The following is a 19,246-nucleotide window of genomic DNA, read 5'->3' as shown; positions in this document are numbered from 1 at the left end:
ACTAGCGTTGACACTAATAAGCAGCATTCTCCTTAAAATCTGTGCTGCAGGGAACACACACCCAGAGTCACCTGTCCCAGGACCAGCTCAGCAGCACCCAGTCCAGCCAGGTTTTAAAGAAGCTTGTAGAATCAGGGATCTGGAGGGAGGTTCCAGCACCCATCACACTCAGGCAGGATCCCCCCCAACCTCCCAGTCCAATTTCTTGACTCACACAAAGAGCAAAACTGCTACAGGACATGGGAGAGAGAGGTGGGGAAAGCACCACCAGCCTTCCTCCACCCCATGAGCATCTCCAGCCTCCTCAGTAAAATTGCCCTCAGCAGCTCCACCTCCTCCCTCTCAGGCAGGAGGTCACTGGGCTGAGTAACCAAATAAAATTCACTGTCCCCTTTAAAAGCTGGGGATTATCTTTGTCAGCTCTTGGCCATTCCTGAGAGCTCCTCCAATGGAATTGGCTGTTCCCATTTCTAATTGCAGCACCTCTGGACTCTACTGAGCTAAAAAAGTGAGGAGCAAAACCAAGGATGTTCCTGTACAGTAAATGCCAAAAGCTGTGAAAGAACACTCTGCTGCTGCCCTGCAAGCCAGGCTGGGAACCTCTTCCAACCTAGATATGATCCTTGCTATTCCAGATCATGATATTTTTAATATATTTTTAATATATTTTTTTTGTGCATTCTCAAAGACAAAAATTAATGTGAAGAGCTCAGTGCATATTAAATGACACCAGATTTTGTCAAGGATTTCAGTTAACTAAAGAAAAAGAATTTTTAAAAATGTAGATCCAGGCAATTCACAAGGGAATTTGCTTTGCTCAATCTGGGACATCTTAGTCCTTTCATGCTTTCTATTTTCCTTTTTTTAAATTTACACTATCTCAGGTCAGAGCTTTTCTGAAATAAAACACTATTAAAAAAAAAAAAAGGCTCCATTTGGACATTTTCATTATTTTCCATTTTTCTGGTGGAAGCTGCTTCCCAGATCCTCCCTCCAGTACTTTTTTTCTTATTTTATAAATCAATTAGCTGTTTTAAAACCCCAACACTATTTAAATCTTGACTGATACTCCAGGCAGAGATGGCAATTCTTCACTCATGTCATCTTCTCTGGAATTCTAAGATCCATTTACACCTAAATATGGGAAAGCTGAAGGGATGAGTCTGCTCAGTCACCTCCACTGCTGCCCGTCCAGCTTCCCCGTCAAGTTCACCCCACTTTTGTAAACACCCATCCAGAGATCACAAAAAGGAAAATCTGGTGCTTAATGTTTTTCTGTACCACTCTCTGGCTGCCTTATGTCTTCCTCTGAAATGCATGGTGAATGAAAACATTAAATGTTTAACAGACTTTTCAACTTAGGGTCTTCATCCTCACATATTTTTCATATTACTCATATTCCCCTGCTTGAGTTAAACTCAAACAGGCCTGGAACAACTTCATTAACATAAAACCACATGATAATAGGAAACAGAACCTTTTAATGGTTTATTTTCTTATTATCTTGTGATATATTTCATCTTTCCCCCCCCCCTCCTTTGCAGAGTGCTACTACATTCTGTTTCCACTCTGCTGGCTGGTTCTGCCCCAGCCCCGCTCCGGGAGCGCCGGCGCCTCGAGCAGCAGCTCCCACCCAGCCCAGGGGTGCCTCAGAGGAAGATCTTGGGCCCAAATTTTCATGCCCTGAAACATCTTCCCCTGTCCTACAGCAGCTGCAGTGCTGCTGCCACATAACCATCCTGTGAAGCCAGTAAAAGCACAGCCAAGAGATGAGGTGCCACAACATCCCTTCTCTCTGCTGGCAAGAACCCCCTCCCAGCACCCCAACCTGTCCCAGTTCCTTTGCATACAAGTTGCTTCCTTTGCAGCCAAGCTGGATCCAATCACACTGCCCAGTTTGGTACCAGGACCATCATGAAGGCACCAGGAAAAGCTATAATAAGCCCTGAGTTTGGTTCAACTCCAGGGACACCCGTGCCCTGCTCCAGCCTGACCTCACCCCAACACCCACCCAGCACCACCTGGGAAAAAAACAGCCTTAACCCTCTACATTTTATAATCATTAATGGGCTCAGAATGTCAGGGAAAATGACACGGGAGAGTCTTTTGCAAGAACACATTTTTGTTTTGTCCCCAGACCACAATTTCAAAATTCTGGGGTTGCAACATTTTCTTATGAAGGTTAAAGGAGTCGGGAGCTCCTGAGCAGCCACGGCTGCTTCAGGATGGCCCTTCTAGCTTATTTCCTCATTCTTACTTGTCATAATGATTCTTTACAGGATTTCTACTTTTAATATTTGCTTTTGTTTTCTTATCTTTTAAAAAAAATGTCTTTAAAAGCTTTCACAGCAACTGAAATGCTAAAGAATTGCTACAACTCCCTTGCTATTTCATACACAATAACTCAAGCCCTAATTAATCAACAGGCACGAGGTGAGTGTATCATGTCTGACTATGAAGTACATTAACTCAGTATTCATTGACTAGATTTCATCTGTTTCTTGAGAGGCCCAGCAGTAGCCTTAGACTCGTCTTTAAAAAGGAATGGCAATTTCTAGGATTCACATTCTATCATAGCTCAAAGTAGGCTCTGAATAAACGGGAGATGGAAATCAGTGAGATATATTAGCACCAGGAGATATTTTTCATTTCCCTCTGTCTCTGCTTCCAGAAGAATATTGGTGATGAATTTGCAAATGGTTCTGGATTATGACAGAGTTTTTTACCCTTCATTATTTATCCCCCCACTGAACACCTCTATTAGAGATTACAGTGACAAATGCATGAATAAAAGGCAAAGACAATATTTTAGCACTGCGGTGTAAATCTCCTTTTACGCATTATTAATTTAAAGAAATCCATTACACCACACAGCTCTGAGGGGAAGACAAGGTTACATTAGGACTGTGATAGGCAGCTGGGGGTCAGGGGAAGAGAGAGCCTGCTGCCATCCCCCTGGGATGCTCCATCTCCTGGGAGCTTTTCTGGGAAATCTGCATTTCCTTCATATTCTTCTCCATTTCTTTCTTCACTTTAATTTAACACAGGCAAGAGGTGACAGCCTGGATGAGTTCTGGCTGCCTCAGACTGGGCATGGGCAGAGAAGCAACCATGCCTCAAACCTGGATTATTCTCCAAGTCCTGCAGAGGGGCAGGGAAGGAACCACGAACCCAGGGTGAGAGAGGAACCAACGCTCCTGCTTTGCCAACTGGGCACGTTCAGCCATAGCTGGAACAGCAGTGAGAAGAGTGTGTGGTGATGGGGAAGGATGGAGGGAGAAATAAGCACTTGCTGAAGAAGGGTTCTTCTGCTGTGGGCCCTGAATTCACTGTGACCTGGACTAGGGCCCAAGCTTATATCTCGTTGGCCACCCACAAGCTATTCAGGTAGCGAAAATGGTGATCCTGCTCTATCCAGGCTCCCCTCGTGTCCAGCCTTCCATGCCTGCTTTCTCCAAAAGCCTTTGAAACAAATTAAAAAAAAACATATTCCTTCTCCCCTCCTTCCCTTTTTCTTTGCCCAAAGGCAGGGCTTAACTCCTGGCCAGTATCCTATATCACAGAGCTAAGCCAGGCTTTGCACAGAACCTCCCTCTCCACCCCTCCAACCAAGCAAGGGGAGGAAATGCTGCTCCTATCAAGAGGAAGGAAATAGGAAAACAGATGGAAAGGACTCAGAATTGGAACAAGTGCCTTTCAAACAATACAGCAGGTCCCTTTTACTCCAAAATAACAGAACACTTCTGTGGAAATCTATACACAATGATGCCATCGACAACAAAGATAACAGGGAAATAATTCTGTGAACCTGAACAGAGAGTACTTTTTGTGAGAGACCCTAATCACCAGACACAATCTCCATATAGCTCCCATCATGCAAACCCAAGCCTTTGATTTCTCTTGATTTATTTTTTAAATCTTGCAACAAAAGCCTTCGGGCTAAAACCACCCCTACCCTGCACCTTCCAGTGGGCTGCAAAAACACCCACCCCTTTGCAAGGATTTCTCACCAGTTTGTTTCTTCTGCTGCAATTGCCTGAATCATTTGCAGTTCATCTACTCAACAAGCCTGGTTTTGCTTTGTGCTTTTTCACTGACAGTCTCCCAAGGGGTTACATGCTGCTCTGACCAAGCCCAGCCCTCCAAACACGGGTGGAACAGGGGATCCCAGGTTTCACTGGGATGGCTCCCCCTGAGGGGCAGGAGCCCCCAGCAGGTGCTCAGGACCAGCAATGCTGAACCAACACACCAGTGGGATGTCTGAAAACCAGAGCTTGCTCTTCTATTTGCTGCATCCCCACAGGCCCAGGCACTTGAGATGATGTTTGAACATGGAGGGTCCACACACACCCAACCACTGAAGCACTGAAATGATACAGATTAAAGCCCCTACTCCTGCTCTCACTGACAAAACAAGTTAATCACCCAGTTTTGAAGGAATTAGCAAAAAAACTCAAACTGAAAGGCTCTCACACTTTAGGCCTGTGTCCCACAAAAGAGGAACAGTTTATCACAGCGTTTGTGACTTGGCACCTGAGCCCTGTTCCTGTTCCTCTACCTGGTGTTTCTCACAACAGGCTGTTCTGCTGAGGTTCTACAGCATCAGTTCAGGCTTTCTAACACCAATAATAAAAAGCACTAAAGGAGGAGCAACACAGTTGGAGAAAAGCAGACCCCAGAACACTGGAAATTTTGTTCTGAAAGGTCAGATGAGGTTTGCATGGTAATTTGTGAAATTCTTTGATTTTATGCACAGAACATACTGAATATGCCCCATCTGAGTACACAATGGTTCTGCTTCTGCTCCTGATGACACAGCTCACAGTCAAAAGAATCCAAGTAACACAAAGGAGGAGGAAAAAGATCAAATACCAAGCTTCTCAAAAGCTACATTCTGAATTGATCTGCTTGTTCTCACAGTTGGTAACTTCTCCCAGTCATCAGCTTTTAAAATAAATTTTGAGGCAACAGATTTTGAATTTGTTTCAGCTGGTACATCATGAAGCACAAAAACTCCCTTCCCTTCCCAGCTGAAAGGGCACTGGAAATATAAATGCTTATCAAACAGACTGTCCTAGGCTTCCAAGACTGATTTTAGATGTCCTGGCATTTGCCAGGAAAAAACCTGGAAAAGGAGATAAATGTCTGTGTAGAATGGAGGTAGCTGCAGCTTTCTGAAAAATTTGGTTTCTTTAAGATGTTTAATATTGGAAACTTAAGCTCACTAGTTCCCTTTCAAAACGCAGACTATGGTTCATTGATTTCTTTCCTTCTGAACTGAGGATCTCAGTCAAGGGGGCTGAAAATAAGATGCTTAATAGTAATTTTAAACCCCTAATTTGTTTGCCCTCCCCCATGCTCCCTATACCTTCACAATAAATCCTTTGAAAAACTGGAAATGCTTTAGTGAAAAGACTGATGGGAAAAGTTAAAAGTATCATGCAAGCAACATCAAGTTATCTCTGTTATTTTAGGCAAAACATATTTCCTGCTCTTTTCCCTTCAGACTTAACTAAGTCTGCTGTAGAGCTGGGGCTTCAGACTGTCCTGTCAGTCGTGGGTTCAAGAGGTCAGTGGGGCTTTCCTGGTGTACAAACCTCCCTCTGCAGAAGCACCTTCCCCTGTTCCAAGCCCTGGGGTGGGTGCAGACCCCTCAGCAGCTCCTGTGCCCACCCCAGCTCACCCTGGTGCCACAGGGAGACGTAGGAAGAGCTTCACCAGGATCAGGGACCAACTCCCCACACTGGGGACAACCAGGGGCTGCCCAGGGCTGTGGCCTGGGGAAGGAGGGAACCTGGATGAGTTTCTGATTTCCTAGACAGGGGATACCTTCTTTGAAGACTCTGAAGTTTAGGAAATGCACCACCTGGAAGCCCACAGTGGCTCTTCTCTGCCTCACAAGTGTCCAAAAAGCTGCCAGGGGAACCACTGCAACACACTAACATTTATTATTGCTCAACAACTCAGAAATACTTCCATAACCCTTCACTGAAGCTGATGAAAAGGGTCATTATTGCACCTCAGTGATCCTGTCCTCATAAAAAAGAAATTAGTCTGTTTAATAACAGTGCATAATGAAGACTGTAGAATAAAGCAGTGGATAATTTGTCAGTGATTAGAAGGTCAATGGGTCAACTTATGAACAACTGAGCTGCTTCACCTGAGGGTAGCCCCTTCTGCAAGAGGAGAAAGCCCCTCCTTTGTCTCAGTTATCTCCCCACCAGCACATTATCAAAATAGAGCTGGAACTTATCAGTCACGAGGGAGACACAGCCAGGTAACTGCAGCCTCCACAACCCAACCTGCAATTCTCACCCCTTGTTTGAAATTATTTAAAAAACAAGACTTATTTTTCCAAATGCAAATACTTTTTCCCCCCCCACCACCTTTTTTTTCCCTTTTTTTTCTTATTTTTGCAAAGGCAAATGGCACTTCCATCACAAGCTTTTAATGGGATCACATCACTGCTGCAGAATTCTGATTTTTTTATCCCAGCCATCTCAAATGGGGAAGGCCACAGAAACAATGGAGGTTTTGCTCAATTTTGTCTGTAACCACTGCACCATTTACCTCTGATCCCACCGTGGATTCAGGACCTGATTCCAGATCTATTGAACACAATGCCACGCTGCTCTCTTTGCTGAATGACCCAGAGCAAAAGAAACACCCACTTTTTGAGACATGTAAGGTGAATTATTACCTGCCAACCCTGAGCTCTAAATTGTGTATTTTCCCACCAGCACTGGCTGTTATCACCTACAGATAACACAGAAGAGGAAGCCACATTCCTCACCCTGGGCTGGTTTTAGGTGTCAGCTGTAGCCAGGGAGGAACATTCAGAGCCATGAACTGCAGATGTTCCCAGTGTCCTGTGTGCATCTGCAGACCCCTCAGAGGGGCCTTTCCTCAGGTGCCTGCACCCAACCCCAACCCAGACTGCACTGAAGTCATGTCTTTCATTTAGGCTATAACTAAGATTAAGACTATCTTGTTCCAGCTGCCACAGAGATAAAACCTACCCAAGATCTGTGCCCAAATTAAACACAAACAAACTTACAAACTTACTTAAACACAAACAAACAAACACACCAGACTTTTTATCCCAGTGGAACAGATGAGAAACTAAAGCCTGGAGATATGAAGTGATTTGGCCCAGGTCACAGAGGTAGGGCTAGAACCTCTTCCTGAATCTTCTTTTAAAGCCTTTGCCACAACAGCACCTTTCCTTTTCACTGCTGGGGCTCAGGCTCTACAAAGAGCTGACCCTGCTGCCAGGGATCCCTGGGGGCACTCGGGTCACCTCCAAGCCCAGCAGCCACCAGACCCTGCCCTGACCCACACAGAGCTCTGCAGCAACAGAAACCATCCCCCAGAGTGCTGAGGGTCTCCTGGATACATCCCATCCAGGGGGGGACTTCACACAAGCTCCCCCTCCAGGCACTGAGCTTCACAGATCCTGAAAGATTACAGGGATCATCCTGGCAAAGGTTTTCCCTAACAATGTGTTCAAGGACGTGGCCGAGTGTGACCTGATATTCTTGTGTTGCTTTTGAAAATTTAATTCACAAGCAGACAACAAAGAACATCTCTGATCTTTGAAAAGGCTGAAAGTTCACTCCAAACCTCTATAAATGCAAATATTTTTCATTTGAATGTAAAATAATTTTTAAATGTCATTATTCCGTTTCTTCCTAACAGATTTTAAAAGGGTAAAAATCTTAGCAACCATTTGCAGTGCACATGTGCACAGACCCAATCAGGTAAAGCATCTCTGCTTCATGAGATCAGGTTCCAGGCAGAGGCAAGGGATAGAAAAGCTCACTGAATTTGAATTGATAATAACACTGTGACTTGAGCTCCAAGGAATTCCCTCTGCCTACAACCACCTTTTTTTTCCGCCCCCCCCCTGCTTAAAATAATTAAATTGGATGAGGCAAGATACCTGATCAGTTAACTTTTCCATCCCTCCATTTCCAATGAAATAAAATCTAGCAACAAGTTTTTACAAAAGATTGTGCTCTATGCCAGTGGGTCAGTGGCCAATTTAACCAAAACAAATAATGGTCTAGTCTTTCAAAGTTTCAACTATTTTTTTTTTAAAAGGGAAAAAAAAAGAAGGCTCTGGGGCTGGGAGGCAGTTTGGATTTCCTCTGCATTTTTACACTGCCAAGTCCCTAGCAGATTTCCCCTGGAGCTGAACACACCTCCCTGGTGGGCACCTGCAGCCCCAGCCAATCCCCCCGGCAGTGGGCACAGACACTGGCTCTGGAACCAGGGCAGCCCAGAGCAGGACCCAGCTCAGGTCACATCCAGGCTCTGCACCCCCCGTTTGCTCTTTGCCTTCAGCAGCTTCACCAGCTCTGGCCGCAGAGGAGTTAAAATATTTTAGTCCTGAGTTAAGGGACAGTGAAAGTTCTAGTGCAGAGACAGTTTTTCCCTCCTTCCCGCCGGTGATTGGCTTCCCTGGCTTCCCCTGCACCTCTTTTGTTTTGAGAATGTTGGAACGTGAAGACTTGTGTAATGCAGGGGTGGCTTCCAATTTAATTTCGTTGTTTTGTCTTTCAGCACAATGGGAAGGAGCACAGGATCCTTCCCAGGCTTTCTGCCATAGGGAAGGATGCAGACCTTGCTCTGTGAGCCCCTGGAATGATGGGGGAGGGAGAGCAGGGGGGAAGGATTAAATAAGATACTAACTGAGGGTAACACAGCAACTTCTGAAGGGTTAACAAGACCCAAAAATCTACTTTTGGACTTTGTGAATTAACCTCTGCCTCAGTATTGCACATGATGTGCTAGATGGTACCCCCAGGAACCTAAGCAAGCCCTTGCTCCCTGTCCTAGAGATGAGGATGCCCAGGACAGACATCATGAGTAGGTCCTTGGCCTCTGGAGCTGAAACTCTCTGTGGATTCCAATGGGCAGAGCTGCTGATCATTACACACTTAGCCCTGAACTGTGCCAACATCTTGTGTTTCCTCTGAGTATATTCGATTTTTTAAATACCTGCTGGATGGTTGGGGCAATCACCCTCAGGTGATTCTCAAACAGTTCACTCCAGCTTTTTGCTTTAAGGTTTCTTCTTCTTTTCTTTCATTCCCTTCTTTCTTCAATGACCCAAGTGCCACCAAAGTGGGGCTCCAGAAGCCACCTGCACCACCTGGGGGCTGGTGACAGCAGAGCCCAGTGCAAACAGTGCCCAAGCTGGACAGCCAGCCCCTCTGAACAAGAGAATAACAAATAATGACTGTTGCCTTTTCACAGTATAAATATTTGAACTAATGATCATTCCGGAGAAATATGTGAAGCTTTCAGGATTTACAAACAGTTTTCCAAATTCCTGGTGTTCAGCCAAGCACTTAACAGAATATTCAGCTACCGAGCACAACCCAAACCACAGGTACACAGAGACAACCCTTCTGGGTTTGCATGGCAGGTAAACTCCAATCCTGAGGCTCCCAACCAACCTTGGGCCAGGATGGACCAAGGTCACTGTCTGTCTGAAATGGCACATTGGCCAGTTGGGGAACTGAGCTGGGTGGCAAAGATACTTCTGCCTGTGAGATAAGACTTGGACTCCATCAAATTCAGAGAAGACAACTCGTCACTCTCCTGTTCAGCCAGATGAAAAGTCCCAAGGGACAAAGAGATGGAAGGATGAAGCAAACAGTGAGGAGCAGCAGATGCACAACTGCTTGTGCTGGGCAGGGTCCCCAGGCACACACAGCCAGGCACTGGGGAGGCAGCACCTGATGAGATGGCAGCAGCACAGGGCTGCAGAAGCAATCATCTCAATATTTGCATAAACCCAGGACAGCTCTAGCTCTCCAGGCCTGCACAAAAGCAGCACCCAGGTGATTTGCCCTTTCTGGATGAAACAGCTTATCAGCACATTACAGTCATTACTTTAACAATATGCCAAATACCCACGTATTTTAAAACACAGAAGCAGCACGTTCAGAAACTTTTCAGACGTGATTTCCCAACGTGTTGTGTGAGCCATGTGATCTGATAATCCCTGCTCCACAGAGAGCAGATTACACGAAATCATACCGTGCAATTACGTTGAATCACTACATGCTACAAACATGGCATGGGATCCTCTGCTGACGCAGCCACACGTTCCTACAGCTCCTCCTCCAGCCCTCGCCTACCTCGCCAGCCACACTGCTCAGAGATTTGCTGGAAACACTTGCAGAGTGCCAAGTTTCTGATTACACTGTTAAACTCTTCTCTAAACATGATTCAGCAAGACAAAACACGCACACCTGGAAGTGTGAGAGCCCTTCTGCTGCGGGGACGTGGGCGGAGAGGAGAGAGGAAGAAACCCACACACAACACAACACAAACAAAGCCAAACCCTTCTTAGCTATTTGTCCACCTGCTTGGACTGCACAGGACTGTGGCAAAGCAAACAAAACCTCCACGCTATCAGCAGATAGCACAGTTCATGGCTAACTTCAAGTAGCACAGAACACACCTCTTCAGGAGCAGCAGCAGCTCAAACAACTTCAGAAGAGAAAAAAAAACCCAACAAGAAAAGCCACACACCCACAGCCATGGGAAGGCTGGATGTCCCTGGCTTCCAAAAATCCAAACCAATGTAAATGAGACCATTGCTGCTCTCCATACAACAGGGAGAAGCTGAAATACTCTCTAATCCCCACAAAGCAGATCATTCAGGTGGCTCATTTTCCCTACGTGAAGCCCAGAAGCTCAGCAGATGATCTCCTGCCTGCAGACCTGCCCTCCAACCACACCACAAACCTCTGAAGCCCTTATTATGTCTGGGGTGTGTGCAGGGATCCACAAAGCCTGGGAGGGTGGCTTTGGGCACAGGACTGAGCCACAAATCACAGCAGGCACAGCAGCAAGTGCCCTGTGCCAGAGAAGGGCACAGTGTGACACTCTGACTGTTGTGACACCTTTCACACTTGAAATGTGAACCAGGTCACAGAAATGCGAGCTGAATTAAGATGAAAGCCCTACTTTGAAAGCTGCCTGTCCCTCACAGGCACTTCTCCCTCCTCTCTCTCTGAAATACCTGTTACCATCAGACACTGGGATCAGCTGAACCACAGGTCTGCTCTGCAACATCAGTTCCCAGACACCAACACCAGTTTGCCAGGTGGATAAACTGGTGCCACCATTACCACTCCATCCAGGAGCTGGAACACAAGAACCTCAAAACCTTCTATCATATATCACTTCAGTAAGTGCCTAGTCATGGAATGCAGCCCCCAAAGCCAGGCCAACAGTCACAGCTCAGTAAAAAGGGGGAAAAAACAAACAAAAAAGAAACAACTCTCAAGTCCAGACCTCAGTGTTTTGCACCAACCACATGAAGTTTACTAAGGACATTTCTAGGAACAGGATCCCTAGATGTGTGAGCAGCTCAAATGAGTAAGGAACCCAGAAGAGCAGACCTTCAGGTCTGCCAGTAGCTGAGTTGCTAACTTGTCCAGTTTCAGAAGACTGAAGGCAATGAACAGGCTGCTGGTTTGCAATGATCCCTCTGCTCCAGCCAGGGATCTGAAGAGGTGCCTTGGGCAGCAAAGCCAGTAATGACACACACAGCACCCAGCAGAGCACGGCAGGGACAGTGAGGTACAGGCATTTCTGATTTCTCTGCTGGATATTAGTTTTGTGGGCTTGGCCCGTTGCTGGGGAACATCCAGAGGGGCAGTTTTTTCCTCTCCTCACACAAAACTTCAAGTCCTCCTTAGTTCCAAAACCAAGACTAAGGCAGCGTTAGTCCAGGCTGCTCTCAGAGGAGCAAGAAGGCAGGGGCCCTGTGCCTCTCAGCCTGGAACACACGTTTCCCCCTCATGCTGAAGGAAGAGAAAGCAACACCAGGGCTCTTTCTACCTTCCTGATTTCCAACTGGCTCTGGCTGCAGGGCAGCTGCAGGGAAAGCACCTGGGGAGCACCCGGAGGGAACCAGCCCCAGCGGGACAGCGTGGAGGAGATAGCCAGGCTGACTGGGGCAGACAAATTAGATAATTAAATGGAAACAGGCTAGATAAATTGCACTTTCTTAATTGGGTTATCAAGAAACAATAGTGACTATGAATGACCTCACTGTCTGTGTAGTCTAACACTCCTCTCTGTAGGAACTAGGAGGGAGTTATTTGTCTAGGCTGGGGTTATTGTTGGCCTAGAGAATGAATGCTTAAGAACAACTTTTTTCTCTCTCACCAGAAGCCATTAGAGATAAAAATCTAGGTCTGCTGATTTAGAGGTGGGAGTACACAGGGGATGCAAAGAAAAGCAGGATTGCATGAACCTTGCACGCAAAGAGTGGCACTTGCACCAAGTTACGTGGTGTCAGATCCCTGGTGCTAAAGCTTCGCTCACACCCACACGGTTGTTGTCACTTGAATCACTCCAACAGAACTCGTGTGAGCTCCATGTGTGTGTGCTAGAGAGAAACACAACATTGCAGTGCTGCTGAGATGCTAGAGAACACAGTGGTCAGGAGGCAAGAGACTGGGAATTAGTGACTCCCCAGTCAGGCCAAAAAATGTCACAGAACTGTGATTTTATGGCTCAAACCTTCACTGTTCCACAAAGCCATCAGAGTTCATCTTCATGGAATTCAGTGCTGGGAAACGGGAGGACAGGAGACAGAGGAGGAAAAATTCTTAACTCCCCAACTTGTAAAGCATCTTCACCCTCTACCAGGTCCTGTAGGAGAGACAGGACCATGGGATGTAAAACAGCCTGTGCTGAGCAGGGCTCACATCTCTTCTGCCAGCAGATCAGTATCTCCTGATACAGAGGATGTCTGAAAGACTCCTGATGTGTGGCCAGCAGCCATAGTTGGATGTCTATGCCTTCTCCCTTCTCCCTCTCACTCAGATCCTCGTATTTATAAACAATTTTTAAGAATAATATCCAGAACTCCTCTGGTCTTCCACAGCAAACAACTCCCCTGCTTACTGTGTGTAACAGACTGACCAAGTGCAGGGGTAGGAAACTGAACACACACTTGGAAAGAACATGTGAAAGCAGGAACAAGCATATGGCTCATGTTTGGAAGCCCCTCTTGCATCAGCACCCCCGAGGCTACTGGCTGCACTGAAGCCTAAGCTTCACTTGGGCTTAGTTGACTGTCTGCTGTATTTTGTTAAAATACCCCCTTTACCCTTCATTAGGTTAATGGATATTATGATCTTAATTGTGCTCAGTTATTAACGTCCTAAAATTGATTCTAATTCCACACACCCTTCCATTCACTCCTGTTCCCTGCTCACAATGCAGAACTAGCTGTACCCAACAAACTCCCTGTGAAAATGCATTACAGGGTGTTTGCAGCTTGCCAGCTTAGATTTTAAGCACATCTCAAAGGCAGTGCTACCTCAAGCTACTTTTACTCCAGGTTTCTATTAAGATACCACATTTTCTATCCTTATTTTTATTCAAAATGACAGGAAACCAAAAACACCAAGTGTAAACCCTCTATCCAAGCCTCCAACAGATCTAATGAAAAACACAGCTAGAGGCTGCATCCAAGACCACGTTTAAGATCCTCTACCTCTGGAAAGGCTACTGAACCCTTCAGGCAGCTGCCCATGAGATACAGGCAAGCTGGGGCATCCTGAGACCCAAACAAGAATTTCAAGAACAACAAAGGAAGACTCTCTGATTTCTTCTGCACATTTGGTTCCAGTATCTCAAGCACTCGGGCGATGCCTACAACCTCCCTGAAACACATTTTGAGCAACAACCTCCCTGAGGCACAGAGAAAACAGGCCCAAGACAGCATCCTAGACAACGGGTGCTTGGGGAAAAATGAACCCAGAGAAAAAAGTCACTTCCTCAAAGCCCCTCTGGCTGCCTGGTTGGATCTGCTGCAGGCGAGCAGAGAACACCCCAGCACTGCTCTCTCCTCCTGTAGGCAGAGGAACACACACACTCACACACACACACACTCACACACACACCCACACACACTCACACTCACACTCTCCTCTCCCTTTTACTTCTCAGGAAATTCTTCAATGAGAATTTTTTTGCAAATGGATTTTTCTCTCTCAGTGGGGGGGATTCCCCCACACACACGCACAAAATAGCAGAAAAGAGCTACATGAAATTAAACACCTCTATAGGATGAAGCTTAACAAGGCAACTCTACCAGCATGAATTTTAGCATAGCAAAGTCTGCTAATTTTTTCTTGTTAAAATCAGGCATCCAAATAAATCTTTAATTATTTACAAATTTGGATTTCCTGCGACTGACCATTTGCACAGAACTCAAGCAGAGTACTAATTACCTGCAATTTTAGCCTAAGTTAGGTCATTTTTCTCCTAAGCTTTTTTTAATAAATTAATTAAACAACTCCCACAGCTGCTGCCAGAGAACTAACATTTGCTTTTCAGTTCACTCGGCCCCTTCTATAAAGAACAAAGCCACAAATGTTACCTCAAAAGCAGCATCAGTGATGGATAATTTGCCTTTATGTATTAGGCCAATCTGAAACAGGTTCAACAGAAAAACATCAGTTACCATTTGGGAGATTTACATGAACCTTCTGCAGTCATAGCCAAGCAGGGGAGAGTTAATTATTTCTCCGGAATTTATCTTCTGAATGGATATTCACTCAGGATGTTATTCACACCACTTTGCAATGAACTCTGCACTTCCCTACTTTTCTCCCAGGAAGTCACAATCGAAGACAAAAGCCTGGAAATGAGAGACAAGGGCAGAGGCCACGTCCAACTTTGATATCTTGTTGATAACGTATTGTACAATTAGATCAATTTGACAATTTCCATTATGGCTGATAAAATATTTATTGAGCCTTGGAGATGATGTCTGATCCCTGTGCCATTTGTTTTACTAATGGGGGAGATATTTACCAAATCAGTGAAAAGCATTCAAATTTCAGCTCCTCATAGCCTCCCCAGCATTAGCTTTGCAAATGACTGGCTGAAGCCATAAATTAGAGCTGAGCCAGGCAGGCTGATGCCAGGCTGACAAGGCAGGTAGATGGCTGGCGATGACATTGTTTCATAGGAGCATTAATCATAGCAGGAAAGAAAATACTCTCAAATTGGTCCATAAGTCTAAATATTAAGGAATGAGAAGCAGGTTGCCAGGAGATAGCTTTAGCTGCAGCTGGAAAATTAGGAAATGAAAAACCCTTTCTATTATTTAACAAATCATCTTAATAACGCCTGACGCTGCCGTGCCAGCCAGCAAAGGAAATTCCTATTCTTTCCCATTTGCTCTTTATCCTCATTGCTCTCTAATAGGAATATTAATAATCTGAGGATTGGTGCAGATGTAGCCCAAGCTGTATTTTTCTTCTGCCATAGGTTAACTAAGAAAGGATGACTACTGAAAGAAAATAAAAATTTAATTCCCATGGTTAAACTGTTTGCTTTGTCAGCAGCACCAACAGGGGCTGCAGCTCCTCTGCTGCTGTTATGCTCAAGGTCAAGCACACGTTTACTTGTGTGCAGGCCAAACTTATTAAAATCCCACAAATCAGATAAACTGCAGAATCCTGCTTACCATGAAGCAGAGGTCTGCACTCCCAGGAAAAAACACACAACATGGAACATTGTGGATTAAATACAAGCCCTGCTGATTAAGTTAGAGAGAAACCCCACCTTAGAGAGGCAATTTTACAATGAGCAGTTTAAAATGCTTCCTGTTAACAGCCCCAACCCAGAACCTGCCAGGACATGGGCCAAGGGAGATTCATGGCACACCATGGCTCAAGCAAGTTGAAGGTGACATATTTGTCAGGCAGACATAATTAAAGGTATCATATTGGTGCTAGAGGTCAGAGATGTAGAGTCCTAAGGCAAAAGCACTTTGAAAGAAAAAGCTCTGAAATAAGGGGATGAAGAATGATGTTAGTCATGAGTCTGACACCTCTCTAACTGGAATTGCAAAGGTTTGTCTCACAGGCCTGATGCTCGTGTTTCCCCACCTTTCAGCAGCAAAGAAGCAGGTCACCCAAGGTTCAGAAGTCCCACCAGGAGCCCAGCCACCCAGGAGCCTTGGTAGCTCCCACCCCAACACTGACGAGAGCTCCCCAGCAGAGCTCAGCACCCCTGCCTGCCCACATCTTCAGAAAACTTCTGCTGTTCCTCAGTGCCTAGAAGGAATGTGGGGACCACAACACCACACAAGGCCCAGCTTTCAGATGCTACTGGCATCAGGGATCTCCTCTCCCTTTAGAAACCAATGGGAAAGCTAGACCAGGGTTCGTGGAGAGCCATGATACTGAGCAGGGAAGCACTTCCATATTAGTCACTTACAGGTTGTCACAAGGAAATGCTAAAGAAAGGGTTTGCCTTAAGCTTTATCTCTGTCAAAAGCTTAAGCACAATCTCTGTCAGCTGGATTTGTGGGTTCCATCAAAACGAGCAGCAGAAGATGACCATAATGGTCTTCTGTTGTGTAACTCATTCTCCCATTCCCAGAGAAAGATGTAATTTCCTTTTTTCACTGGGGAAAAATGTCTTAATCACTAGTGCCTGCAGACTGTCAGCCTTCCCTGCTGAGGGAGTTCCTCCTGCAGAAAGCAAGACAAGAAAACATCCCAATTGCCTAAGGGTTTAAAGATGCTTCTCCCATTAACACTTGGCACAAGGAAAATCATCACTGCATCTTCTCAAATTTCCAAAATCCAAAGCACCTTTTTTTCAGTATGATCAGAACAAACAAGGAGCAAGATGTCTGTCCCATGTCTCAGATGAGGACCTACCAGGGTTGTGGTACAGGAGAGTTACCCAAGGAGCACTTCTCAAAAGAGAGCAGCACTGATTACGATGGATGTTCTGAGGATTCACATCAATCCCTGCACACCAGAAACACTGAGCTGGGTGATCCTTCCCCACAGCTCCCACTGCTGCTTGTTTGCTCTGCTCCACACACCTCACACCCCAGCAGTTTCTTGGGTTTATACCTCCCTGAGGCCTGGAAGCTGCACATCCCAGCACGTTCCATGCTTCGTGTAACTCCAACCAACATGCACTTGAGCATTTTGACAAGTGATGACATGGGGGAGGAGAAAATTGACCTCCAAACTCTTAGGAAAGCCCCTGTTGCCACTGAAGATTTTTTGTGGGAACAGATTACTTGGTGTGTGTAATACAAGTCCTGATGGAACCCTCTCTCAGGATGCTCTGGGGTTCAGAAAAAGAGCTGAACCCTGTTTTGCTTCAGGCAATTTAAAATCAGGTGCAGCTTTGCAAAGGTACCTTCCTGCTCATGGGGTCCCTCACAGACTTTGCCAGAACACCACAGGTTCACACCAGCTCTAACTCCCCACTCCCCAACACCCTCACTTAGCAATTCCCAGTGGTCAAGGGAGAAGGTTCCTACACCTTTAAGAGTGAAATCTCAAAGCAGCTCTGCCTGTTTTGTTTGAGATAGCAAAGTGATTGTCCTTTGCTGCTGTCTGGCAACCCCTTATGTCCCTTGGATTTATCTCACACACATGATGCAGCTTTGTGGAAGGGATCGGGAGAGACTTTGCATTCCTCTGGTAGGATGATATGAGTTTGTATCTAAATCTGTTCCATATGACCCACCTCACATGGTTAGTGTCTCGCCGATTCACTTGTAAAGGTCAAGAAGTATTTCAGCTGAGGCTTCAAAGTCAAAGGGTTTGTTAATAAAAAAAAAAAAAAAAAAAAAAAAAAAAAAATAAATCCTACTGGTAGAATCAGAACTTCCTAAAGACACTGGGAACATTCCTTGGTCTTTTGTATAGACACATCTCAGGATCACAAGAGGCACAGGTGCAAGGATGAGGCTTTATTTGTGGGAGTTGGGCACAGCATTAAAAGGGTCTCACAACCTTTCCACCTTAGATGACTGAGCCTTAAAACAACCTGGGATAACTAAAATCCTTCCAAGTCCAACAAAATTTGCTAAGTCAAAAGAAGAGGATTTCTCCCCAGACTTTTAACAAATAACAATACTCGTTGAACCAATTCAGACATTTTCCTTCTGGCCTGTCAGAACCTGGAAGTGCAAAGCTGTGCAGAAAAGCTATTCAAACCTCTCCAAAACCCACAAAACTTGAAGATTAAACAAGTTCAAAACCATATCCAAAAGCCTCCCAGCCCATCTGTCTCAATAATGAGCTACTGGAAGCCAACAGAAGTGAATGGGGCCACTGGTGATCCCACTGCTGCTAACCAGATCTCCCTCACCGTGTCAGAGCCCTGACAGAGGGACTCTGTTCACATCTGCACTTCAAAACAACCAAAAACCCCCAGTGAGTTTATCTTAGGCAAACCAGTTCTCCTTCCTCTAGGCAGCACAGCCTCACAGCACACCCAGTGTCTCCACCCCTGTAAATATTTTTGTGAGACAGGGACAGGTCATATCCCAGACAACCTGAATCACTACAGCAGGAACCAGTCCCTATTTCTGTAAGGAGAGAACCTGAGGGAGGGCTGGAAAGCACACCTGACATTTTCTGGTGTATTGCAGTGATTTGCAGAATTTTAATCTCTAAATATTGGACGTTTAAAATCCTGAAAGTCAAGGTAGAGATTTAGAAGGAAGAACAGAGAGAACGACGTTTAGAGACCCTGGGTTTCTGGCAGGCTATGGCCATGGGAACAAGCTTCTCCCAGGCCACCAACTCAGGAGAAAATCCTGCAGTGCCCCAGGAACCCCAGAGAGGCTGCCAGTGTCCCACATGCCACACAAGCAGCCCCCTTTCAGCAGCCCTCCAAGCCAGCTTCCACAACACCTTATTCACATAGTCCCAGCCTGCAAGTATCAGCCTTCCCCTGGTGAAGGTGAAGCTTCAGCCAGTTTGAGGAACAGTATCAAAGTTGTACTTAGTTCCTTTAAGAAAAGCCTCACAAAACTCCATGGCAAGTCCCCAGCACTTCACAAATTGCCATTACCTACCAAGCTCAACCAGACCACAGCCAGACACACCTGGAACAGGTTGGGGGTTGGACAATTCTGCTCCCGAGTCACACAGAACCCCCACCTGCAAGCTGTCCATTTAAAACTAACAACAAAAAAAAACAAAAATAGGGAGAGGGAAGTGCAAATTAAGACTGGGATGTCATGTAGCCAAGCCAAGAAAGAGGAGTTTGCACAGTGTGTCCTGGGAGTAGCAGAGAAGAGGACAGAACTCCTGGGTCAGAGACTGTGGAGCTGCAGGTGACAGCACAAGGTTCCTGCTGGTCAAGAACTCTTTGCAATACTTGTCAGGAGCTCAAGAAAAGTGCTTTGCTTCCCTTGAGCGTGTTACAGAGC

Source organism: Chaetura pelagica, unplaced genomic scaffold (assembly GCF_000747805.2).
Source record: "Chaetura pelagica isolate M959 unplaced genomic scaffold, ChaPel_1.0 scaffold159, whole genome shotgun sequence".
NCBI lineage: Eukaryota > Metazoa > Chordata > Aves > Apodiformes > Apodidae > Chaetura > Chaetura pelagica.
This window is presented reverse-complemented; position numbering follows the sequence as displayed.